The 16,356-nt window shown below is 35.7% G+C and overlaps 1 long non-coding RNA gene across 1 annotated transcript; it reads left to right on the top strand.

Annotated features, from left to right (window-relative positions):
* Positions 1–14,037: 14,037 nt before the first annotated feature.
* LOC120413121 (uncharacterized) lies at positions 14,038–14,826 on the top strand. The gene is made up of 2 exons (XR_005604912.2): positions 14,038–14,466; positions 14,539–14,826. It is a non-coding gene; the product is annotated as an uncharacterized LOC120413121 (long non-coding RNA).
* The last annotated feature ends 1,530 nt before the right edge of the window (positions 14,827–16,356 follow it).

Genomic DNA, 16,356 nt, shown 5'->3' with positions numbered 1-16,356 from the left:
CAACTGGAAAAAGATCTTGCATAATGAAAATGATTTACTACAGTATGATTTTTTTGAAGAGTTACTGTTGTTATTTCGTTTAAAAAATATATAAACCCCTTCCTGCCAAAGTAAGATAGAGATTTTGTTTAACATTTTTTGTTTACCATGATCAAATGAGATTTTCTTACAATTTGAATTACTTTTTTGTGCCATGAAAAAACATTCACACGAAGTCGATTATAAACCTGAAAATCATGTGGTATAATAAAACCTTTAAAAAAACATTAGAAAACTACTTTGTATAATTTAAGAGGTGATCAAAAAATGAAAAAAACAAAGATATTTATTCAAAACTTGAAGTACAGTCATCCCACATATTCGGAACGGTTTCCAGATCGGCCAATGTTCAAAAAATCATAGCAAATCGGTAATTGAACTTAATGATTCGCTTTTACCTTCATTTGAAAGCTTTTCTTGCGATATTTCGAATGCTGTATCGAACATCTGCAAATTTTAACTTTTATATGAAGTTTTTGAAGAATTACTTTGACCCTTGAAATCCACAAATTCGGAACACTTTTTTCTTACGGATGTAAACAAACTTTGGATCTCTCCAGGAGTACAGATTTGTAGCAAAATAATGACTTCACACACTGAAACCAATGAAACTCAAGCTAAGTGATGTTTTATACATGGTTTGATAACTTTTTGTGAAAATATCAGTTAAATTCAGGTGTTCCACAATTGTGGGAGGCACAATAACATCCCACAATTATGAAACAGGCCATTTTGAGGCAATGTTATGCAGCTCTGGACAAAATAGTCTTGGAATGAAGTTTTTTGTTCAAAAAGTACTAATTTTACTAGTGAAATAGCAAGATCATGTCCAAATGAAGGTTCTAAAAATAGTAAGGTCGACAGAGAAGCTACTTTTGGCATGCTATTGACAAATTATCATAAAAGTGTTCCAAATTTGTGGGTGTTCCAAATATGTGGGATGGCTGTAAAACAAACACGAGGAAAATATAAGAAAATAAAAAAAAGCTGTACCATTTTGTTTAAGGCTGAAACCAGTATGACTTGTTTCAGAAAAGATATTTGTCATGAAAAACATAATTTCTGCATGTTTTTTTTTTCAAACCATACTCTCAAACAAGAATTGTGATGATTGAGTATGGATTCATTTTACTCACTTGATTAAAAATACTTCCCATTAAAAATACCTGAGATATTTTTTTGATTTATTGAACTTGATTTATTGTAATTTGAAAAAAAAATAATTTTCTCGTAACTGTATGATTTTTTACATGTAGTCAAGCAGTTAATTGACACTTATTTTAACCGTTAAAGTCGCTGTTCTTAGATTTTTTTGCATAATATTAATCAGAAATAAGCTCGGAAACAATTTTCAATAAATTTAAAATTTCCCTGGAATTCCTTGGAAAATTGTTGAAAATTTCCCGTTTCCCGGAAATGTTGTAACCCCGGGAAATTGGACGCTCTAGTTTAAAGTAAAAATATAAAAAATACGAAGAACATTTTTTATGTTCACGACTCGATTATCTGAAGTCCCATACAAACCTTCGGAAGATTGATCTTCGGATAACCGAAACTTCGGATCATCGAGTCTATACTTTATTCATGGTTTCATTCAACATAATAAATTGCAAAGAAACGAATAGTTATATAAATTATATGTAATAAAAATTGTATTTTTATATGAGTCTGACAATTCGGTCAAGTAGATTTCCCATACTGATGGGCTCCATAGATCTTGATGTAATATTACATAAGATTTCATGAAATAATGCAAAAAACTATTTTTCATCAAGGCCTTTTACACGAATCTGGAGCATTATTTTTTGCTGTAATAATTGAATAGAATTGAATAGAATTGAATAGAATTGAATAGAATTGAATTGAATTGAATTGAATTGAATTGAATTGAATTGAATAGAATTGAATAGAACTGAATAGAATTAAATAGAATTGAATATAATTGAATAGAATTGAATAGAATTGAATAGAATTGAATAGAATTGAATAGAATTGAATAGAATTGAATAGAATTGAATAGAATTGAATAGAATTGAATAGAATTGAATAGAATTGAATAGAATTGAATAGAATTGAATAGAATTGAATAGAATTGAATAGAATTGAATAGAATTGAATAGAATTGAATAGAATTGAATTGAATTGAATAGAATTGAATAGAATTGAATAGAATTGAATAGAATTGAATAGAATTGAATAGAATTGAATAGAATTGAATAGAATTGAATAGAATTGAATAGAATTGAATAGAATTGAATAGAATTGAATAGAATTGAATAGAATTGAATAGAATTGAATAGAATTGAATAGAATTGAATAGAATTGAATAGAATTGAATAGAATTGAATTGAATTGAATAGAATTGAATAGAATTGAATATAATTGAATAGAATTGAATAGAATTGAATAGAATTGAATTGAATTGAATAGAATTGAATAGAATTGAATAGAATTGAATAGAATTGAATAGAATTGAATAGAATTGAATAGAATTGAATAGAATTGAATAGAATTGAATAGAATTGAATAGAATTGAATAGAATTGAATAGAATTGAATAGAATTGAATAGAATTGAATAGAATTGAATAGAATTGAATAGAATTGAATAGAATTGAATTGAATGGAATGGAATGGAATGGAATGGAATAGAATTGAATTGAATTGAATTGAATTGAATTGAATTGAATTGAATTGAATTGAATAGAATTGAATAGAACTGAATAGAATTAAATAGAATTGAATATAATTGAAAAGAATTGAATAGAATTGAATAGAATTGAATAGAATTGAATAGAATTGAATATAATTGAATAGAATTGAATAGAATTGAATATAATTGAATTGAATTGAATAGAATTGAATAGAATTGAATAGAATTGAATAGAATTGAATAGAATTGAATAGAATTGAATAGAATTGAATAGAATTGAATAGAATTGAATAGAATTGAATAGAATTGAATAGAATTGAATAGAATTGATTAGAATTGAATAGAATTGAATTGAATTGAAAAGAATTGAATAGAATTGAATAGAATTGAATAGAATTGAATAGAATTGAATAGAATTGAATTGAATTGAATAGAATTGAATAGAATTGAATATAATTGAATAGAATTGAATAGAATTGAATAGAATTGAATTGAATTGAATAGAATTGAATAGAATTGAATAGAATTGAATAGAATTGAATAGAATTGAATAGAATTGAATAGAATTGAATAGAATTGAATAGAATTGAATAGAATTGAATAGAATTGAATAGAATTGAATAGAATTGAATAGAATTGAATTGAATTGAAAAGAATTGAATAGAATTGAATAGAATTGAATAGAATTGAATAGAATTGAATAGAATTGAATAGAATTGAATAGAATTGAATAGAATTGAATTGAATTGAATTGAATTGAATTGAATTGAATTGAATAGAATTGAATAGAACTGAATAGAATTAAATAGAATTGAATATAATTGAATAGAATTGAATAGAATTGAATAGAATTGAATAGAATTGAATAGAATTGAATAGAATTGAATAGAATTGAATAGAATTGAATAGAATTGAATAGAATTGAATAGAATTGAATAGAATTGAATAGAATTGAATAGAATTGAATAGAATTGAATAGAATTGAATAGAATTGAAGAATTGAATAGAATTGAATAGAATTGAATAGAATTGAATAGAATTGAATAGAATTGAATAGAATTGAATAGAATTGAATATAATTGAATAGAATTGAATAGAATTGAATAGAATTGAATAGAATTGAATAGAATTGAATATAATTGAATAGAATTGAATAGAATTGAATAGAATTGAATAGAATTGAATTGAATTGAATAGAATTGAATAGAATTGAATAGAATTGAATAGAATTGAATAGAATTGAATAGAATTGAATAGAATTGAATAGAATTGAATAGAATTGAATAGAATTGAATAGAATTGAATAGAATTGAATAGAATTGAATAGAATTGAATAGAATTGAATCGAATTGAATAGAATTGAATAGAATTGAACAGAATTGCAAAATTGACTAGAACAGAGCAAAAATTACTAAAGTATTTAATTTAGGTAACCACCATGTAGCAAACATCGGAAAAGCTAGCAAACATAAACAAAAAAAAAAGCAACTCTGGAAAATTGCGCTAGTTCTAATTGAAATTTTGCCTTCCGCCAAAAAGTTTTCTGGGTGCCGCACCCACCCGGGGGAAAGGCGATTGACCCCGCCGGTCCAAAAGAGGGAGAGTGAGCGGAAAGAACTCCACATATGAACCAAATTCTGCCCACAGAGAAGAAGTTCAAGTTCAACAACTTCCGAGATCTTTGGGGGATGTTCTTTGAAGTTGATAATGCACCGCGGACCATTCTCGCGATAAACGCACTGGCGCTCAATTAAAACGTTATTCAAATTATTGCTATGGACGTTCTGCGGAGTGGGGAGATGAAGATTTACCTTTCACGTGGGCAATTACCACGTGGTGGAGTGAGAAAGGGGGGTATTTCTCCACACAGGTGCTGCCGCCGTGGCCACGCGTGATTGAGCCCCGAGGAGCCGAAACAAATTGATATAATTTAAAGGTGTCTGGTCCGCGCGGCCAAAGCCATTCACTTTGGGTGATTTAGTTTTTCTCCCTGCTTTATTTTAGTTTGTTTATTTAATTCCCCCTCTAGCCTAGCTGCCCCCCCTTGGGACCCAGTACCGCCATTGGCAAAAGGCTGGCAGGGATTTGTTGGTGTTTTAAATTTTAAGATGATGGAAATTCACTTTGCCAGGGCAATTTTCGAAGGTTGCTTGGAAATTGGTGTAACATCTGGACCACGACGCGGCCCGTTGATTGTTTTATATACGGCCAGAAGCACGAATAGTGCCACTTTGAGTTAAATGGAACCCCTAATTCAATGAACTTTACACTCTCCTTAAGTTTTTCGGGTGGCAAAGGCAAAATTGGTTAAACGGTTTTTGGGTTTTGCCGATTGCAGTGGCGAAAGTCTCACGGGGACCATTGGAGAAGGGTGGCTGTTTCGGCAGAGACGTTATTTTAGTTTATTGCGAAAATTGTATATTGCGTGGGAAAGTTTCGTGAGAACATAAATGTCTGTTGTCCTAAAAATAAAAATGTCTTGCATTATGAGGATTCAACAAATCCGAGCATTAAGAAAAAATCATATTTTCTGTAGTATTGTAGAGGAGACTAAATCCCTTTTTTGTATTGCTCAATTTTTCACAAAACTATGAACTTGATGAGTGTTCCAGTCTGGTCACGTGTCTTACTGTCATAAATTTCAGGCATTTCTAATTTCTAATTTACTGCACATAAAGACCAACTGAGACATTCCGAACAAAAACAAAACCACCGATGTGGCCAAACACGGCAAGATTTATAACTAAATATAATCAAAACGAACCTTTTTTCGAATGTTCTTGGAGATTTGCGACCGTAACGAATGTCGCTCATTTTTCCCTCTTTCCCATATTCTCATGACACCTTTACCTCAAGTTGCATGAGAACTATGGCTCGATTCTATAGAAAATCCCGCAAACCTGTATCGATTGCCGACTTTTTCCTCAAAAGTGGCGCTTAGTTGGAAAATTATAGGGCCTTAAACGATTTGTGCCCACCCTTTTTTTACCTTTTTGCCCGCAGATCACTTTGAAGTAGTGCAACGAAGCCAGAACCAGAAAAGAATACCGGCATAATAAGGAAGGGACGAAGGATTCGCCAACGACGACAAAGAGGTCCTTGGAAGGTTGCCGCACCGGCCTGTCTTCCCACTTAAACGCCCTCTCCTGGCACCTTTTCCATTCCCTCTCTGGATTCAATTACTCAAGTCGATTTTGTTGTGAGAGCCCTGACCAACTACGGGAAGATTTAGGTGGGAATAATTCCTGCTAATTTATAACTGTTTTAAGGATCTGTTCTCATTCTGGCCAATTTAAGCTAGAAGAGGGTGCGGGACGTTTCGAGGCAGAAGGCTCGACCATGCCGAAGCCTGTAATTATCCAGTTTAGTAAGAATCTGTTGGCTCGAAGTGGCCCATATGGGCCGCGTGCAGAAGCTAAAACAATAGCCAGCCTGTCTGGGCTAATGATTCGTTTGCTAGGCAGAGAAGACGTCACGTTGTCTTCGGGGCAAATCGAGGCTTAGATACCGATGCAGTTCGGACTGAAATTTAAAAAAAATGGTGAAGGAGGCAAGATTATGAAAATTTATATTAAAAATTCTGGCCTATGTAAGTAGCATAGGCTAGAATCATGTATAAAGCATCGCCAAAAAATCTTGAAAACATAAGAACTACTGATTGTAAGACAACAAATCTAGGGATGGTGATGCATTCACAATCATTTATCAATTCGAATTTTTAAACCAAAAAAAAGCAAAGCAATCCACTTTAACGACCGCCGGGTCTTTTGTAGGGACCCTAAATACACAGAAAAAAATCAATTCTCGTAATCGTGAATTAAGTTCACGAATGTGAGAACCACGAACGAATTTATTCATGAGTATGGTGCATTTGCACTATAAACGTGAATATATTCCTTCGTGGTTCTCGCATTCGTGAATTTAATTCACGATTTCGAGAATTGGGTTTTTTCAGTGTTGAAGTTTTTTTTTTTTTTTAATTTATATTTATTCAAATTTCTTTTCCATGTACATTCATTCAGTTAAAATATTATTGAGTGTCCAATCACAAACGATGACTTTTCACCTCAATTTTAAATACTAGCAACTTTCATTTATTCATGAAATATTGTAGCTTTCGCTATTCAGTGATTTCAAATGTAGGAGGTCCTACATGTACAAAAGGGAAAAGGGATACCTTAAAACTAACTTATAAACTATATAAAGAGCGGATCAATGCAGCTGAAGACTGCAATGATTTTTGTCGAAATGCATCAATTATCTTATTGGACATAACATCCAAAGTGTCAACTTCGGCTAATTGATGAAGTTCACTGGTGCTGAACCAGGGAGGAAGTTTCAGAATCATTTTCAGAATTTTGTTCTGAATCCTCTGAAGTTTTTTCTTCCTGGTTAAGCAACAGCTTGTCCAGATCGGCACAGCATAAAGCATGGCAGGTCTGAAAATTTGTTTATAAATTAACAGTTTATTCTTGAGACAAAGTCTAGAATTCCTGTTTATAAGTGGATACAAACATTTAATATATTTGTTACATTTAACCTGGATACTTTCAATGTGATCCTTGTAAGTAAGGTTTTTGTCAAAACCAAGTCCAAGATATTTCACTTGATCCTCCCACTTTAAATTTACCTCATTCATCTTTATAATGTGATGACTTTTTGGTTTAAGAAAATCAGCCCTTGGTCTGTGAGGGAAAATAATAAGTTGAGTTTTTGCAGCATTTGGAGTAATTTTCCATTCTTTCAAATAAGAATTGAAAATATCCAAGCTTTTTTGTAATCTTCTTGTGATGACACGAAGGCTTCTACCTTTGGCGGAGATGCTTGTATCATCAGCAAAAAGTGATTTCTGACATCCTGGGGGGCAAATCAGGCAAGTCAGAAGTAAAAATATTGTATAAAATTGGACCCAAAATGCTTCCTTGAGGGACGCCAGCACGTACAGGTAGTTGATCAGATTTGCTATTCTGATAACATACCTGCAGAGTACGATCCGTCAAATAATTTTGGATAATTTTCACGATATAAATCGGAAAATTAAACCTTTTCAATTTCGCAATCAAACCTTTATGCCAAACACTGTCAAATGCTTTTTCTATGTCTAGAAGAGCAGCGCCAGTAGAATAGCCCTCAGATTTGTTGCTTCGAATCAAATTTGAAACTCTCAACAACTGATGAGTAGTTGAATGCCCAAGGCGAAATCCAAACTGCTCATCAGCGAAAATTGAATTTTCATTAATGTGTGTCATCATTCTATTAAGAATTATTCTTTCGAATAATTTACTAATAGATGAAAGCAAACTAATGGGCCGATAGCTTGAGGCTTCAGCAGGATTTTTATCCGGTTTCAAAATCGGAATTACTTTGGCATTTTTCCAACTACTGGGAAAATATGCCAAATCAAAACATTTGTTGAAAATTTTGACCAAGCAACTTAAAGTTGCTTCTGGTAATTTTTTAATTAAAATGTAAAAAATGCCATCCTCACCAGGGGCTTTCATATTTTTAAATTTTTTGATAATAGATTTTATTTCATTCAGATCCGTATTAAAAACTTCATCTGATGAAAATTCTTGTTCAACAATATTTTGAAATTCTATTGAAATTTGATTTTCAATAGGACTCAAAACATTCAAGTTGAAATTATGAGCACTCTCAAACTGCTGAGCAAGTTTTTGAGCTTTTTCCCCATTAGTTAATAGAATATTATCACCATCTTTTAAAGAAGGGATGGGTTTTTGAGGTTTCTTAAGAACCTTTGAAAGTTTCCAAAAAGGTTTGGAATAAGGTTTAATTTGTTCGACATCTCTTGCGAACTTTTCATTTCGCAGGAGAGTGAATCTGTGGTCAATAACCTTTTGCAAATCTTTTTGAATTCGCTTCAGTGCAGGATCACGAGAACGTTGATACTGTCTTCGGCGAACATTTTTTAGACGAATCAAAAGCTGAAGATAGTCATCAATAATGGGAGAATCAAATTTGACTTGGACTTTAGGAATAGCAATATTCCTAGCATCCAAAATTGCATTAGTTAAAGATTCCAAGGCTGAATCAATATCAGCTTTGGTTTCTAAAACAAAATCATGATTCAAATTATTCTCAATATGATGCTGATACCTGTCCCAATTAGCTTTGTGGTAATTAAACACAGAACTATTGGGTCTGGTAACTGCTTCATGAGAAAGTGAAAAAGTTACTGGAAGATGATCAGAATCAAAATCAGCATGAGTCACTAAAGGACCACAATACTGACTTTGATTTGTCAACACCAAATCAATAGTAGATGGATTTCTAACAGAAGAAAAGCAAGTTGGCCCATTCGGGTATAAAACCGAATAAAGACCAGAAGTGCAATCTCTGAATAGAATTTTACCATTGGAATTTACTTTAGAATTATTCCAAGATTGGTGTTTGGCATTAAAATCACCGATGATCAAAAATCGAGATCTATGCCGAGTAAGTTTATTCAAATCCCCTTTGAAATAATTTTTATTTTCCCCAGTGCATTGGAATGGCAAATATGCAGCTGCAATCATAATTTTCCCAAAAGAAGTTTCAAGTTCAATGCCCAAACTTTCAATAACTTTTAACTTAAAGTCACGTAACGTGCTATAAGTCATACTACGGTGGATAACTATTGCAACTCCACCGCCATTTCGATTCATTCGGTTATTAGTTATAACTTTATAATCTGGATCACTTTTCAAATAAGTGCCAGTTTTTAAAAATGTTTCGGTTATAAGAGCAACATGCACGTTATGAACTCGTAAAAAGTTGAAAAATTCATTTTCTTTCGCTTTTAAAGAGTGAGCACTAAAATTCATAATATTGATGGAATTACTTAGATCCATGATTAAACTTCAGGGTAAGAACAACATCATTCGCAAATTTTAATCCAATCTGGATTGCTTCCATCATGGATGTAGCATTACTCATTGTTTGAATCAAACCAAACAGTGAGTTTTGCAAAAAAGTCATTTTTTCAAACGTAACATCGCCGAGATCAGAAGATCCCAAAGCGTTGCCAGCAGAAAAAATTTCAAATGAGATTTGAGGTACCTGCCCAATTTCAGAAAGATTGGTAGAGGATTTAAAATTCGTGGATGAACCCGAAACGACGTTAGCATAAGAAATGCCATTGTTGTTACCTAACTTTTCCACGGTAGGGGTATTTCTAGAATTGTTCGAGTGAGACAGCACGAACGTTTGATTTAAAGATGCAGGTACAACCTGACTTTGAGAAAATTTCGGTTTGGATTTCGGCTGATGCTTAGCACGAGAATCCAAAACCTTTTTTCTGATGGGGCAATCCCAGAAATTTGATTTGTGATTTCCACCACAATTTGCACATTTAAATTGGGTGACTTCTTTCACGGGACAATTGTCCTTGTCGTGAGAAGAATCCCCGCAAACCATGCATTTTGGAACCATGGCGCAATGATCAGTACCGTGACCGAATGCCTGGCAACGCCGGCACTGGGTCAGATTCTGGCCATTACCGCCATGTTTCTTAAAATGCTCCCACTTTACCCGTACATGGAACAAAAACTGAACTTTGTCCAAAAGTTTCAAATTGTTGATTTCATTTCTGTTGAAATGAATCAGATAAAATTGTGAAGTCAAACCAAAGCGAGAAATATTCCCGTTTGATTTTTTCTTCATTGGTATTACTTGGGATGGGGCAAAGCCAAGCAACACCTTAAGTTCGTTTTTGATCTCATCCACCGACAAGTCGTTGGAGAGACCTTTCAAGACCGCCTTGAATGGGCGAGCATTCTTGGTCTCATACGTGTAGAAATTGTGTTTGTGGTTTTTCAAATAACCAACAAAAGTTTGGTGATCTTGTAAAGATTCCGTCAACAAGCGACATTCTCCTCTTCGACCAAGCTGGAACGAAACTTTCAAATTGCAAGTTTCCTTGCAATTCTTCAGTTGCGTTCGAAAGCTGGCCAAATCGGAGACGGAAGTCACTACAATTGGCGGAGCCTTTACTCGTTTCTCGACGGCAGAAGGCTCAGTACGAGGAGAAGGTTCCTTGTCATCAGTTTCGGATAAAACACCGAAACTGTTTGTCAATGGAATTGGAGGATTGACCTCACATTCAGAATCAGAATCAGACCTCAGAAGAGGCGGTTTTCTTTTTCTGTTTCCGTTAGCCGGTTTAGCGTTCAAACGCTTCACCGACGTAACGACCAAATCTTCAGAAGATTTGCGTTTACCTTTGTTTTGACGCATTTTGCAAGCAAAGTTCTCTTAAAAAGATGGCCTTGTTTGTAAAATACAACAAAATTTCAGGTGGGGTTAGTCTTGAAAAGACTGTTTAGAATTTTGGAAAATAACTCAGGTAGTCTTTAAAAAGACTGTGAATTTTGTTTTGAAATAACTCTGAGCTTAGGTAGTAAAAAATACCGCAGCTCTAGTGTCCGTTCACCACGAAGGTTCGCAAGACACTGGGACTGGTTGAAGTGAATTTGACGTACCCAAACAGACACGAGTTTGACGTATCCAAACGAGCATTTGCCTTTACGCCCAACAAAACTTATCAGTGTTGCCAAGCTCAATGCATACGTTGCCTATTTAGGGTCTCTAGTCTTTTGTGGTCTCTGTTGCAAGTTTCTGCTCATTTCTAGGCGTCCAAAGGATATGTGTGGTGAGTCACTCAAAAACTCAAAATCAAAAATCAAATTATTCGCCTTGGCGTTCCCGATTACGGGATTCCTACTCGAAACTTGATGTCCGAAGGCTTGATTGTTGAGGCAATTGCAAACCTCTTTTTACACCTAAGCTTCCATCCACCCCGGGATTCGTACTGACGACCTTTGGATTGTGAGTCCAACTGCGTACCAGCGACTCCACCGAGGCAGGACCCAGGGAGACGACTCCTACACCTGGAATGAGCTATCGACCTAACCTCTAGGTTAGACCGGGGTCAACATATACTTCCCCATCCGACGGAAGGCGTGATCAGACAAATCTCGTCTCAAAATTTGCCACCGGGACCTTCTGGGATCGAACTCAGGCCGACTGGGTGAGAGGCAATCACGCTTGCCCCTACACCACGGTCCCGGCCTCAAAAACTCTTTTACGCAAATGGACCGACGTTTTACTTCCCCATCCGATAGAAGGCGTGATCAGGCAAATCTCGTCTCGAAAAATGCCACCGGGTCCGTCTGGGATTGAACCCAGGCCATACTGGGGTTCAGAGGCTACCACGCTAACCACTAAACCACCGGACCCGGCCACTAAACTAGGGCTTGTAATTTAGCGTCCAAAAAAGGGGGAATTTGTATGGAGCATGGGAGTGTAGGTTTTTACAAATGGGTTATTCTCCGCAAACTCACACGAAATCGGAAAAAGTTCTCTCAACCCCTTTACGATTTTCATGAAACTTTTTTTTTATATCTCGTGACGGTGGGGTGGTACGACCCCTTTCATTTTCTGGGTTTTTTTTACTAAGACACGTTTCTCAGTGATTTGTAGCTCGAAATCGTGAAGAGATAGAAATTTGGTGTCGAAGGGGCCTTTATGTAAAATTGGACACCCGATTTTATGGCGTACTCAAAATAAAAAAAGTAATTTCATCAAAAAAATTAGTTAAAAAATAGTTTTAAAATCGCTGCAATTTCCCATTATTCAAGTGTCAAAAATCGTGATATATGTCTTTTTTTGGGACATTCAATATACTTTTCTAATCTGTCATCATTACACAGCTAAAAAAGTAGTAATCCAGCTGCGTGTAAAAGGCCTGGGTGTAAAATTAAAATTGCATTATTTTATGCAATTTAATGTGATTTTACACTCTGAAATATGTAGCCCATCAGTATGGGAAACCTACTTGACCGAAATGTCAAGCTCGTGTATGCGTTTATCCTTTCCATTTTTCATCGGTCTGATGGCCGAGTGGGCTAAGGCACCAGTCCTTACTGTTGGTGCTGGGTTTGAATCCCGTCGGTTGCAACTTCTTTTTGTGTTTGCAAAAATTGTACATGCAGTGTGTAATATTAAGTGTTTATTTTGACGAAGGTGATGTGCATGCTTTTGCATGCGATTTCATCATCGGATTTTTTGCTGTGTACCTGATGAATATTACCACCATTATTTTGTTTAACCGAGAAGGGTAATTGTTTCATTTAAAAGAAAAAAAATCATTTTAAAATTTCGTGTTTTTTTCTAACTTTGCAGGGTTATTTTTTAGAGTGTAACAATGTTGTACAAAGTTGTAGAGCAGACAATTACAAAAATTTTGATATATAGACATAAAGGGTTTGCTTATAAACATCACGAGTTACCGCAATTTTACGAAAAAAAAGTTTTGAAAAAGTTACTTTTTGCGTTTCTCTTTGTTTCGTCGTCCGTGTCTGTCGCGGGTGACCATGAACGGCCATGATCAACGACGACCAACATTCTCAAATCTTTTTTTCGTAAAATCGCGATAACTCGTGATGTTTATAAGCAAACCCCTTATGTCTATAAATCAAAATTTTTGTAATTGTCTGTTCTACAACTTTGTAGAACATTGTTACACTCTAAAAAATAACCCTGCAAAGTTAGAAAAAACACGAAATTTTAAAATGAAAAATTTTGTTCTAAATGAAAAAATGACCCTTCTGAGTCAATGTAGATTCGAAAAGTACATTAAATTTCCCATAAAATGACATGTTCCAAACTTTTTTACAGTCGAGTAACGGAAAATGGGAGAATTTTTAAAACTTTTTTAGTGTTTTTTTTGATGAAAAATACGTTTATTCGGAATTCTGAGTACGCCATCAAATCGGGCGTCTAATTTTACATAAAAGTCCCTTTGACATCAAATTTCTATCTCATCACCGTTTCAGGCTGCAAATTATTGAAAAACACCTCTTTTTTCACATGTTCAAAAATGGAAGGGGTCGTACCGCCCCTCCGTCACGAGATATCAAAAACGGACCTCGGATTCGTGATCAGGGACAAAAGTTACCCCTTAGGACAAAGTTGCACGCAAATCGAAGAGGGGTCGGGGCAACTGCTGTGTGAGTTGGCGGAGAATTACCCATATAAAAACAGAAGTGTTTTGCATGTATTCTTCACATGTTATCAGTATTTCACAAAAAAAGCTGATGATTTTGGCAATTTTTACCCCTAAAATTCAATCGTGTTCTTTTGAAAGTATTTTCGGAAAGTTCATAAAATTTTGAATAAGGGATCAGCAATTTTTCGTTTGGATGATTGTTGTGGCTCGTGCACTGCTTGTATCATCAGGAAATTATGACAGATTTTGCGTCAAAATAAATGTGTAATATTGCATCAGGATCCGGTAGAGTTCGTTTCGAGGTGCCTGTCCGTCGGGACGCATTTTTTTCGCGTTCACTGAAAGAAACCAACATAGCAAACTCAAGTGTTTTTTCACGTGAGAGTCTCCAAAAATTCACACCATAAGATCACGTGCTTTTCCTTTGACAAGCACATGCTTTCCATGTCATATAGATGTGAAAATCATTTTAAACCAGCTGATCGTTAGCAAAAAGCCTTTCATTCTTATTTCGTATGCTTTTCACTTCAGATTCAAATGAATTTCACATCGATTTGCCCCATTCGATATTTCCTTTGATTTTGTAGTGAAAAACACGTTAGGTTCAAATGTTGTGTGGCAAATGCGTGTGGCAAAAAACTCTCCATAAGTAAGATGGCCACGCACGAGGATGGTGAAGAATTTGCTTTTCGGATAGAAATTACTTCTAACCGAGCTTTTAGCCAACTAGTTCCCTTAGATTATTTTAATATTTGGGCGCAATGGTAGGTAAAATCAAGATAAATAGTTAGGTTGTTTAAAAATAATACAAATATATTTATTTTTATTTTATTTTTTCAGAAGATCAGGATCCGGCGGTGACGGTGCTTCTCAAGATTCATCATAGATAACACGGGCGAGCTACGGATCGGCCAGCTGTCGGATCGTGAAGTGTTTGGTCGTCTTGCTGCACTTTTTTTCGGCCAGCTTGAACCCGTTCTCGAACGATCTGACCTTGCCGATTCGCCGTTCCGGCAGGGCGAATTCTTGAATGTCTCGGTGAACGAACTTCACAACGCCGATTTATGTAATTTAAGTATTCTTAAAAATGTTTTTATTTATAAAAATAAATCTTATTTATCATTGAAACCGTGTAATAAATTTGTAAAAATAAGAAAACCCCTTTCATCGTTTTAACACCTGAAAACCACTGGAAACCCAGTCAATTTAGACTACAAAATCATTTAACATTCGTGAGAAAAGCATTGCAAATTCAAAAGCGTTTTCATATGAAGTTAACGTGTTTTGCTTTTGAGTTTACCGCGTCGCGCGATGAGAATTTTCGAAGTGATTTAAACATGACATTCACATGCCAAGTCGTATGGGGCAGATTCACGTGTTAAACATGTGATATTGCTGTGTGCCTTTCTTTCAGTGTTCCGTTTCCGTCGATCGTCGTCGGTGTGTATTTCGGGTGAGTTCGTGCGTGTGTGTGTGAAGGTGCGGCTAGCTCTGGTTGTCACGATGACAGCAGAGCAGAGCCAGTTCGTTTCGCGATGCCTGTCCGTCGGGACGCATTTTTTTTTCGCGTTCCGTTTTCGTCGATCGTCGTCGGTGTGTATTTCGGGTGAGTTCGTGCGTGTGTGTGTGAAGGTGCGGCTAGCTCTGGTTGTCACGATGACAGCAGAGCAGAGTCAGTTCGTTTCGCGGTGCCTGTCCGTCGGGACGCATTTATTTTCGCGTTCCGTTTTCGTCGTTCGTCGTCGGTGTGTATTTCGGGTGAGTTCGTGCGTGTGTGTGTGAAGGTGCGGCTAGCTCTGGTTGTCATGATGACAGCAGAGCTGAGCCAGTTCGTTTCGAGGTGCCTGTCCGTCGGAACGCATTTTTTTCGCGTTCCGTTTTCGTCCATCGTCGTCGGTGTGTTTTTCTCGTTAGTCATGTATTTGATACACATCACAGTCGGATTTCTTTGTTCTATGATTTGCAATTTGTTCAAGTCCTTCAGATAACATCATAACTCTTCAGTCATTAATTGGTCGCTCATCTTATAATAATTTAAAAGTATAAATAGTCTCAGGGCAACTCTACGTAAATATGTTACGCTGAGTTTAATATTTCACCTTTTAATCACACATAATTTTGATTCTATCTTTCCACAGCCGGCTGTCTAAGATTGAATCATTTATGTTAAACTCAACACCAAATAACCGGGAACGGTCTCATCCGCATCATCCGATTGTTTGCCTTGAGAATACATAATACATCACCCTATTCAACAAAATTCATTGATTATTGGGCCACATCATCATCCTCTATGATGAATCCTGGCCATAACCCTTCCCCACTAACAAAATCCCAAGTAGAGGTAGTTTTCCGGCACACGCGGGGGTGTGGATATCGTATAGAACCCACCCTTGGTAGCAGCCTGTGCTAACTAACATTCCCGTCCCATCCCCTCGAGATCTACAAACTGACATGGCGGGCGCCGTTGGTGGCCAACGACTGTTTCCTATTCGCACCGGCTCTAGTTTTGATGATCGTGAAGTTTTATCTTTTCAGCGCATTCATGCATGCTGTTGATAAGGGAAACATCATTTGATCGTTGAAGCGTGTGACCAGTTGTGCTGATGGGATATTACGGTCCTGTTCAGCAACGGAGAAGGACAACCATGGGTGGTC

The sequence above is a fragment of the Culex pipiens genome, chromosome 2 (assembly GCF_016801865.2).
Source record: "Culex pipiens pallens isolate TS chromosome 2, TS_CPP_V2, whole genome shotgun sequence".
Classification (NCBI taxonomy): Eukaryota; Metazoa; Arthropoda; class Insecta; order Diptera; family Culicidae; genus Culex; species Culex pipiens.
The sequence above is the reverse complement of the archived record's forward strand: the minus strand, read 5'-3'. Positions and strand labels throughout refer to the sequence as shown.